Source organism: Lepus europaeus, unplaced genomic scaffold (genome assembly GCF_033115175.1).
Source record: "Lepus europaeus isolate LE1 unplaced genomic scaffold, mLepTim1.pri SCAFFOLD_3_1, whole genome shotgun sequence".
Classification (NCBI taxonomy): Eukaryota; Metazoa; Chordata; class Mammalia; order Lagomorpha; family Leporidae; genus Lepus; species Lepus europaeus.
This window is the reverse complement of record NW_026909276.1, coordinates 5,554,884-5,564,104: the sequence shown is the minus strand read 5'-3', so window position 1 is coordinate 5,564,104 and position 9,221 is coordinate 5,554,884. Positions and strand designations below refer to the sequence as shown.

At 41.9% G+C, this 9,221-nt stretch overlaps 1 non-coding gene across 1 annotated transcript; it reads right to left on the bottom strand.

The window, feature by feature from the left end:
• Positions 1-2,757: 2,757 nt before the first annotated feature.
• LOC133755359 (small nucleolar RNA SNORA26) lies at positions 2,758-2,878 on the bottom strand. The gene has a single exon (XR_009865378.1). It is a non-coding gene; the product is annotated as a small nucleolar RNA SNORA26 (small nucleolar RNA).
• Between the last annotated feature and the right edge of the window lie 6,343 nt (positions 2,879-9,221).

Here is a 9,221-nt window from a genome sequence, read left to right as displayed (position 1 = left end):
TCTCTTCTCCCACTTACTACCTGTCACTTTCTCTTAAAATGGATACGGTATTAACAACATTTAGTTGCTGTGGTTTTTAAAAATCATGATCTAGTACTGCTCTGTTTCTTTTTATCCTGATAGATCATCCTTAGTGCCTATTAGGAATCCCATCAATGACAGTATAGGCTATTCCCAACTCTTCATTAATCAATTCATTTGTTGATGCTTCAAATCTGAGCAGCTTCTTGGACAGGAGGCACACCACAAACTACAGCAGCGCCTAGTCAAAGGTGCTGGATGTTGCCCCACCCTCCTGCTCCCAACTGCCAAAGGCCACAACCTTGTCAATGCAGGCACCTACAGATGCCCGCAGCACTGAGGCTAGCCTTCCAACTGCTCCCTGGTGCGCTCCTGGCCAGCCGCATGGTGGCCCCACTAGCCCATCACTGTGATCTCTTTACACAGTCAGAATTCCATTGTTCCTTTTCTTGCGGGGAAGGTTAGTTCTAGGTATATAAGGAAAACTTTTATAGAATATTTGCAATTACAAAATTAACACAGATGGAATGTATTTTCATTGTGATTTTTCTTACTGTCAGCATATGGAGCACAAAATAGGCTTCATCTTACATTAGAGACATGTAAAACACACCAAGAGAATGGATTCCCTATTTGCCTGTTTTGTGACCCAGAGCTGAAATGCTGAAGACAAATGCTCTGTAAAAGATATTGGTGTCGTAAGACCAGACTGTTATGTCCACCCAATGTGAGTAACAGCATCTGGACAATGCTCAGAGGACCCTGTACAGGGATGTGATGCTGGAATCTACAGCAGCCTCCCATGCTTGGGTGACACTCCCCAGTCATACCCAAATCTACCCATTTCATCCTATTTGGTAAGCAAGTAGCCACCTTATAAGGTGTAATTCTATTTAGGCATAGGATTTGAGTCCCTGAAGTATGTGAGTATCCACATTCTCCAGCAAAGGATTTAAACTGGCCCTTCTGTTGCACATCTCCTGATCCCAAGCCATCGTCTTTCAAAGAACTTGACTTAATGATGACAAATTTCTTCTTTCTTCCTTCCCCTCTTCCTCTCTCTCTCTCACCCCTCTCCCCCTTTTCTTGCTTTCATTGAAAGGAAGAGTTACAGAGAGCTCTTCCATCTGCTGGTTCACTCTCCAAATGACCACAACAGCTGGGTGTGGGCCAGACTGAACCCAGGCACCTGGGACTCCATCTGGGTCTCCCCCACATGGAGGGCAGGGTCCCAAATATTTGAGCCATCTTCTGTTTTCCCAGGTGCATTAGCAGAGAGCTGGATTGGAAGTGGAGCAGCCAGGACCCATTGTACACAGAGATTTAACCTGCTGGGCCACAATGCCAGCATAAAGTACAACTAGACTAGATTGTATTTGAGGAACTGCCTGCTGCAGTTGTTTTTCCTCAACCCTTTCCTAATTCGAATCAGTCCCTCCCTTGTGAGATCTCCAGGGCACCCCCACCCCGCAAATGACCATATAACTACTCCCAGCTTTTCCAAACCTCCAGATGAAGTATAGGCAGGCAGTGTTTTTGTGTTGCCCACATGTATAAATACCCTCTTTTCAGTTGAGTTTCTGAAGAGGATAAATGCTTCCCCTCCTCCCTCAGTGCACTTGTCTGTCTCCCAGCCCCACAGTGCGGCAGGAATTGTAATATTCAGGGGACACAAGACCAGAACTGCCTGGCTCTAGACTGCTACACACGAAACAGAAGACTAGGAATACAGCGTGGGACTGAGAGCCCTTAGGAGGGATGAGGTGGAGTAGAGAGCTGGAATGCCAACCAGGGAAGAGACTTAATAATTCAGGGTGTGGGGAACTGCAGGCTGGCCACCTGTGAGAACCTCCTCATCTACATGGTTTGCAACAATCAGTGGACCACAAGTGTTATGAAAACAACCAGGTGAAACAGATGAAACAGAATGGACTCTGCATAAACAACTAGGAAGGACCAGGTGAAACAGATGAACTTTCGACCTGAGGCTATACGCGTCCTTTCATCTGATTGGACGATACCAGCATAAAGGGACATTGGGATCTGGGTGGGCTGGCGCGGCCGCGGTCCGGTGGCCGGGAGCCTGGCGTTGAGGTATCTTTCCCCTCCTAACAGGTTCCTGCGTTAGCCTCCGTGAGGTGGCCTCCAAGTTGGAGCCAGGAATAAAGCTGTGGTGGTGGAAGAAGCCCTCGCCTGAGCCTCTCAGGTCCGTCAGTGCCTTCCAAGTCGGAGGCTGGGACTAGGAGGAGTCAGCAGAGGTGCTGCGCGCTTCTCCCGGTTCGTCCTGCGGTCCTGGTCCTGAGGAGAGTTGTTCAGACGTCAGACACCGGCATCTGCAGTCTCCATGGTAGGCTCTCCTGTGTGCATCCATCCTCCTTGTGTTCTGTTGTCACTGACTGTGCCGGTGTTTTATTTTTTGTCTACACTTTGTTGAAACGGGTTAGTCCCATTAGTCGTGGAATCCTGGTCCGAGTCTGACCTCTATTTCCTTCTCTGACCCTCTTGGATACCCTTGTACATATTGACAGTCGTGTCTGGTGCTATAGTAGTTTTACTTGGATTTTAGTCATTTTATTGTCATTATCCTCCTTCATGTTGATCCTCAGTTTCATTTAAAGTTGCTGTGAAATTCTGTTTCACAACCACAAGGTCCTCTGAGTTCTGATTTAGAGTTATTTTGAGTACTTAGATTCCCTTATATGTATTTGTTGTTAGCCTCTTTTTTTTTTTTTTTTCATTTGTGACTCTAGACAGGACCCAAAGAAGAAACGACCATCTCTTCTCTGGGTTTTATGGAGACTTACTTCCCCCTTCTGTGTTAGCCTCTTAAAGCACTCTGTCAGCTCTAAAAGGGCACAGGAAAGGGTGAGCCTCTTACTTTCTAACATGTGGCTTTTCTCTTCACTTTGTCATTTATCTTGTGGTATAAATATTTTTTAATTTCCTATAATCCCAGTAATCTGTGTTTCTTTTAATGCCTGGCTTTTGGCACCACATCCAATAAATCATTTTCTGGACTGATGTCTTAGGGCTTTTTCCTGTTCTGTTAGTGCTTTTGTAATTTTAGATTTTATGTTTGAGCATGAAATCTATTTTTTAGTTATTTCATATAAATATTTAGATGTATCCAATTTATTTTAAATGTGGATGGCACATTTTTTTCAGCAGTACTCATTGAAGAGACTACGCTTACTACATTTTATATTCTTGGGACCTTATTTGAAAATAACTGTCAATTCTTCAGTTTATTTCTGGGATTTCCATCCTATTCCAGGGGTCAGCGTTTCTGTTTTTGTGCCAGCACCATGGTGTAGCTTGGTAATATATCTAGCTTTGGTGTTTTTGCTCAAGATTGTTTTGGCAATTCTTAGTCTTTTCTTTTTTTTTTTTTAATTTTTGACAGGCAGAGTGGACAGTGAGAGAGAGAGACAGAGAGAAAGGTCTTCCTTTTGCCGTTGGTTCACCCTCCAATGGCCGCCGCGGTAGCGCGCTGCGGCCGGCGCACCACGCTGTTCCGATGGCAGGAGCCAGGTGCTTATCCTGGTCTCCCCTGGGGTGCAGAGCCCAAACACTTGGGCCATCCTCCACTGCACTCCCTGGCCACAGCAGAGAGCTGGCCTGGAAGAGGGGCAACCGGGACAGGATCGGTGCCCCGACCGGGACTAGAACCCGGTGTGCCGGCGCTGCAAGGCGGAGGATTAGCCTGTTGAGCCACGGCGCCGGCTCTTAGTCTTTTCTGTTTCCACACAAATTTTAATTTTTTTTTCTGTTTCTGTGAAGAATGACATTAAAATTTTGATTGGGATTGCATGAAGTATCTACATTGTTTTGTGTGAGTAGGAAGGACATTTTAACAGTATTATTTTTCTGATCTATGAACATGGACTAGCTTTCCATTGTTTCTACTGTCATCAGTTTCCTTTATCCGTATGTCACACTTTTGAGTATACAGATCATTCTCCTTATTGGTTAATTCAATCATAAGTAGTTTTATTTTATGATGTTTAAATGAGGCTTTTATTTTAACTTTCTTTTTTTAAAGATTTATTTATTTATTTGAAAGGCAGAGTTACAGAGAGGCAGAGGCAGAGAGAGAGAGAGAGAAGTCTTCCATCCATTGGTTCACTCCCCGAATGGCTGCAGTGCCAGAGCTGGGCTGATCTGAAGCCAGGAGCCAGGAGCTTCTTCCAGGTATCCCAAGCAGGTGCAGGGACCCAGGGACCTGTGCCATCTTCTACTGCTTCTCAGGCCATAGCAGAAAGATGGATCGGAAGTTGAGCAGCTGGGACTGGAACCACTGCCCACATGGGATGCTGGCACTGCAGTCAGCAGCTTTCCCCCTAAACCACAGTGTGGCCCCCCACAATGTATTTTTAATTAGTGCTTTAAACTCTGTCATTTCCTTTTCCTGCTGGTTTTCTTATTTAGTGTTTTGCTAATTTGTTGAGCTATAACATTAGGTAATTAAATTGTTTATTTGATATCTTCTTTTTTGTTGTGGTGATATTGTACTATATTTTGCTACATCCTATGTTTTGTATGCTGTGTTTCCTTATTTTCTTCAAGGTATTTTTAGCTTCCCTCTTAACTTTTTGTTTGATCCTGTAGTTTTTTTTAGGGTTGTATATGGCTTAGTTCCTACATATTTGTAAATTTTCTATTTTGTCTATTAATTTCTATTTTCAGACCACTAGGGTGTGAAATTATACTTGATGTGAGTTTAATCTTAAATTTGTTATTACTTTTGTGGCTTAATGTATGACCACATATATTCTATGTGTACGTTGGATGCCTTTTGATTTTAGTGTATTGTTCTTGGAGAAAATATTTTTTTTTAGATTTATCCCAAAAGTTACCTCTAGCAAGGTCAGAAGTACCTGTCCTTGGGAGCTTCCAGTCTTATCATGAGGTCTTTGATTCTAATAAATCTTGCTTTTAAATCTCAAAAAAATGGGAGAGGCGGCAAGATGGCGGAATAGGCAGGAAGCACACTTAGTCCGGGGGGAGAGAAAGTTTAATATAAGTGGAGATACTGCAGGGTCAAGGAAGAGTAGGGGATGAAACAGCAGAGGAAACTCTTCCAGAACTAGTGATTCACAGTGGACCTTCGTGGAGAGCGTGGGAGCCCAAGTTCGGGACACCAGCGGCAGACTCAACGCACCAGCGCTGGAATGCGAGGTGAGCCGAACCTCCATAGCCCGAGATACCAGCAGGCAAGCGGAAAGAGGAGGCTAGAGGGAACGAGGCTTGAAACTCCGTGGGGAAAGGTTCACCAGGCTAACTAGAAGAGAGAGAAAAAAAATAAAAAAAGTGACTGATACGGACACAAGTTTCTCTCTCTCCGCTCACCTCTCACAGGCGAGCAAGACAGAGCAGGCGCCATTTTGGACATACGTCATAAGCAGGGCGACCTCAGGTCTGCACCGGCCCTGAGCCTAGCAGAAAAACCTGACTCTGTGGGGAGGGGTGAAATAACAGGAGATTAGCATCTAACTTGGCAACCCAGTGGGAGACTGCAGGAGAATTGGAGCCCACACTGAGGACAGCAGAGATTCCCTGTGTGGTTCTTGGGAAAGAGCTTCCGATCTCTGGCTCCTGTGGGTATATCATTTGCCTGCTAACTACCTCCAATTACGTTCAGCTGTGCGGAATTACTTCCCTTTTAAATCAAAAAACGAAAGAGAGATGTACCACACCTAACCTGGGAGTGTCATCCTTGACACACCCTCAACCCTGAGGAACCAAACACAGCTCTCAGTCCACATTCATCTCAAGCCTCTAAGGCTCCACTGAAAGCAGACAGTCCACTTAATATAGAGCCATAGTGTAACAAGAAAAAACACCACAGTGAAGAAACCAAATATCTCCAACATGCCAAACAACAAACGCAAAAACCAAGCTAACAAGAACAAGGAAGAAACTATCACATCCCCAAATGAAAAAGACACCCCAATTCAAGATTATGAAGATGATGAGATCGAAGAAATGCAAGAAGCGGATCTCAAAAAATTGATAAGAACATTAAGAAGTTCTCAAAAACAAATTCTTGAACTACAGAAATCCTTCATGGACAAGATAGAAAATCTCTCTCGTGAAAGTGAAATATTAAGGAGGAATCAAAATGAAATGAAACAACTAATGGAACAAGAAACTCTGATAGTGACTAGAAATCATAATGAAATGAAGAATTCAATAGATCAAATGACAAACACATTAGAGAGCCTTAAAAACAGAATGGGCGAAGCCAAAGAGAGAATATCAGACTTAGAAGACAGAGAACAGGAAAGGAAACAGGCAAACCAAAGAAAAGAAGAAGAAATTAGAAATCTAAAAAATATTGTCAGGAATTTACAGGATACTATTAAAAAACCCAACATTCGGGTTCTAGGAGTTCCTGAAGGCATGGAGAGGGAGAAAGGATTAGAAGGCATTTTCAGTGAGATACTAGCAGAAAATTTCCCAGGCTTGGAGAAGGACAGAGGCATCTTAGTACAGGAAGCTTATAGAACCCCTAATAAACATGACCAAAAGAGATCCTCACCACGACATGTTGTAATCAAACTCACCACAGTGAAACATAAAGAAAAGATCCTAAAAGGTGCAAGAGAGAAATGTCAGATCACTCTTAGAGGATCTCCAATTAGACTCACAGCAGACTTCTCATCAGAAACCCTACAAGCTAGAAGGGAATGGCGAGACATAGCCCAGGTACTAAGAGAGAAAAACTGCCAGCCCAGAATACTATATCCTGCAAAGCTCTCATTTGTGAATGAAGGTGAAATTAAGACTTTTCATAGCAAACAGAAACTGAAAGAATTTGTTGCCACTCATCCTGCCCTGCAAAAGATGCTTAAAGATGTCTTACACACAGAAACACAGAAACATGGTCACCAATATGAAAGAAGGTAAAGGAAGGAAACCTCACAGCAAAAGATCACAGGAAGCTCAATTTCTCTTTGACATAGAATTAAACTCTGATGCTCTGTTAAAGCAATGTGTTAAAGTAATCTATTATGTTCTCTTGATGTCTGTTAAATTCTAATTGTTCAAAAACAGCTGCATTTTTATTAAGAGCTATGGGTTATTTAAATATGTGCTTTTTTCAAAAATTTGAATAATCACCTTGTAACAATGATCAAATTTGGTCTATGTTATGTCATGATTTTAAGGAATCTTATTTCAACCAGATATTTTGGATTTTGAGCCTTCTTGGCATTCTCGACAGGCATTCAAAAAATCAAAGTTTCAAACAATCTGGTCTCTAAAATTTCCAGTAAATCCTGGACTTTGGTTTTTCCAGTTTGGGCCCAACTGAAAAAATCGAAGGACCTATGTCTCTCATCTTATAGAGACACCAACTAATCAGTCTATTTGGAGTATATTAGAAGGACTGTCAAGATGTGATGTGGTACCAGACTTTAAGTTTCTATAATGGAAAATGCTATTAATACAAATGTTTGAGAATTAAAAAGTCTAATGATCTTGTGTTACTAGACATGATAGTTATCTTAATGAGAAAGCCCCAGAGGCCTAAAGGGTTAAATACTTGTAAAATCCTACAGGTGCTTTCAAAAATACTGTGAAGTAAGCAAGGGCCTCTTGTTGGTTGATGAGTTTATAATTTTAAACATGGCGACTTAAAGTCTTTTGTCATCCACAGTTATATATGATCTGCTGCTCATAAAACTAAAGCGTTGTTGGTTCTGTGTTTAGCTGTCCTCCTATAGGTTCCTATGGACTTTTTCCAGCCACTTTTATTGTATTCAGTACTTTGGGATGGCTCTGTAAACAGATGAAGCCAATAATGTATTAACAGTACCAACTGAGAGAAAGTATGGTTAACTGAGGTTACTAAAAACAAAAAGCAATTCAAATCAATTGGCAATCTACAAAAAGAGTTAAAGATTTTAAAAGTTATTATTAAAATTGATATATTGGTCTATTATGCTATATTATATGTGTGTACATATTGTATGTCCACATGGGGAAATTTTATTAAGAGTTTTATTTTAAATGGCTTATAGATAAGATTGTCCATAAATTTAAGCTGCTAAAATCAATCAAACATACATTTTAATTGGTGTGACCTGAATCTGTGTATCATATGTTTTAGACTTGTTGGTAGAAAAAAACTAAAAACATTTTAGATGGTTGTGCTTAAGTTTACTGGCTAAACAAACTACACCATGTTAGATATTTAAGAGGTGTTTTCAAATACATGATTCTTAAAATTTATAGAAGGCATTGGACCTTCTGGTAAATGTTTCCTTAAGTTGTTAACTAATGGTTGAAACGGTTTGCTAAGTATTCATGTGATATTGCTATTGTCAGCAAGCGATCTAGGACTTGCTCCCTCATTTCTCTTTTCTAAGCCCAACTTGTTCTTTCATTTCTCTATTCTCTTCAAGGTAGGAAACTAATTCTATTATGAAGGAATCTGTAGGATGCACAATTTAACCTTTAGACCTTATAAAAGAGATGGCTAACATTTTTCTGCAATAGCATAGCCAAAATAAGAACTTAAATAATAATCTCATAGCTAGATTCACTTCGCCATCAGCGAAGTATACAGTAAGTAGAAAAAACCTCCCTTTCAGACCAAAGGGAAAGAAAGTTTTAAAGTGAGAATATAATTTTCCGCATGGGCATTGTCTACCTTAGAAAAACTACTACAGAACATGCCTGTGACTATAGACTTGTAGTTCAGGCCACCGAAGATTAGAGATGGGAAACGGGCACTCCCTTGACTTGCATCCTCTGGTCTGCTTTAAAAAAAAAAAAGGAGGAAAAGAAAGCTAGGCTTCAGAAGCAATGGGTGGCAGGCCTATTAATGGCTGATCTGTACAGTGATCTGCCCTCAAGGAGACCCAACAGGCCAGTCCACTGCAGTGGCTTTCAATGTGGTAAGCCTGGGCTTCAGCAGAAGTCAGCTTGTGAAGAGCCCTGGCAGCTCTGCCAAGAGTTGGATCACTGGAAATGGACCTGCCCTGGAGTCGAAGGATGCCCAGGTCAGAGCCACAGATCTTATTGGCTCTAAACTATAAAGCCCTTCACTCAGCCCAACTTTCAAAGTGACCACTGCAGCTGAGGGGATGGTCAAGTAGGGTCAGCAACATTGCAGGCAGAACTGTAAATTTCTTGTTAGAGATGCCACCTGCCTTGACCTGGCCAGCTCTCCTCCCAGGCCAGCCAAGTAATGA